The sequence below is a fragment of the Scardinius erythrophthalmus genome (genome assembly GCF_964197995.2).
Source record: "Scardinius erythrophthalmus genome assembly, chromosome: 18".
Classification (NCBI taxonomy): Eukaryota; Metazoa; Chordata; class Actinopteri; order Cypriniformes; family Leuciscidae; genus Scardinius; species Scardinius erythrophthalmus.
In genome coordinates this window covers 19608056-19609989 of record NC_138238.1, presented here as the reverse complement: position 1 = coordinate 19609989, position 1934 = coordinate 19608056, and positions in this window count along the sequence as shown.

Genomic DNA, 1934 nt, shown 5'->3' with positions numbered 1-1934 from the left:
TGGGGACGTGCTGCTGAGTCAAATTTATTGCACACCTCTAATTAAAATCTTTTCTAGAACTAAACATACACCCAGCGAAAATCTATATTTGTATGTAGGTAATACCACAATCACAATTTGGTGGTCGAAAAATAAAAAGTAACTAAGGATGATGAATAGCCCACAGAAAAGTGAACACATAGCCTACTGTCCACTAGTGGATATGTTTATATTTTTTTGTTAAAATAGGCTATCTGAGACCATGCATATCACTGTGCTACTGAATGTTACATTTTAAGATTTTTTTCTCATAGCCCAGGTAGCCAAACAGATGTGGGCCAACAATGGCCCAGAACCGGCAAGCCGGAAGAAATCAATCGGCCCAGTTCCGGCTGCCGGACTCTTGTGAAACGCGGCAATGAATGACGCGCCAGAATCGGCCCAAGTACACTGGCCCAGGCTACCATATTTTGGGGGGTGTGGCCAAATGTGCTAAATATGACCTAGATGAAACGTGATTAATATGGCTAATATAATATAATATAATATAATATAATATAATATAATATAATATAATATAATATAATATAATATAATATAATATAATAAATAGGCTAACGAATAATGTAACCTATTGTAACATGCTATTACTGTATCAGCATAAGTCGTGTATTATTTAAAACATTTCACCACACCACCAAAAATATGGTTTGAAACATTGACAGAGGTACATTTTCTGAGTCTGTGAATTGAGGGAAAGAGCTTCAAGTCTCAAGTGGGTAATCTGAGCATTGTAAGGTTCTTGTGCATCAGCTTTCTCTTATTGTGACCTTGACGAGAGGTGTCAGAATGAACAAACCACATATTTTGCTTCTTTTATAACCAGTGAATTGGAGCGTTACATAGACATAGATTAAAGTTATAATCTAAGTAATATAGATTAAAGTTATAATCTAAGTAATTTTTACATATGCTTTATATAGGCTGTTTAATTTGACAATCTATAATTCAAAGTAATGATGGATAAAACAGCTAGTCGTATTGACCATCAATAATTAGCTCTGCATCTAAGCTCATAACAACATTGCATTGCTAACACACTCGTCCAGTAGATGGAGGAAGAGATCTGTCTTTGTAAAACGTGAAACATGTTTACATCAATTGCAATGAAATGGATCTTAGTATAATTCTAACACAGCATAACACTGACAGGTTAAGGGATTTAATTTGTTTCAATGAATCTCAACAGGATATTAAAATGATTCAGTTGAAGACGAAAAAAAAAAAAAAACATTGTTGGAGAACCACAGAGAACACAAATAGCCTATAAAACTAAATATAACTAAAATAAAACATCTCAGAATTGTATTTAAACATGGCAACATTTATTTCCTCAATGTAACAGTTAAAATTATGTATTTTGAAGTACAAACAAGGTCCTTCTTTTACTCAGACCACACAAGAGCATATTCCTTTTGAAATAATCTTTGGCTTTCAACTTACACTAAACCATCACTAGATTGCAAAATGTGATATATGTCCAGCACTTGTGACCATGTCAGGCATCCGCCTTCACTGTCTCCCGGCAGTCAGACGAACATTCCTGTACAGTAACATGAGTATTTGAGTACACGACTTGGATTCTGCAGTTGGTATTGACAAATATGGCTCAGCTCTTAGAACTGGACACTGTGTCGTACAACTGATCCTGACAGCATGACATTAAGCCATAGACTAGCACCATGCTTTACTGTTTGATTTGTTTATGTCTTAAGATTACCACGTTTGAAAAGGCTCTTCTTTATTGATGAAACAGACATTGAAACCAGATCATAATGTCTTAATTAACAAGACAGTTTGTACAAGCTTCCATTAATACATCCAGCATATGGACTGAGGATAGACATGTTGGGTGATTGCCTTTCCTTCATGTCCTATTTTAATGTGGTTAATCA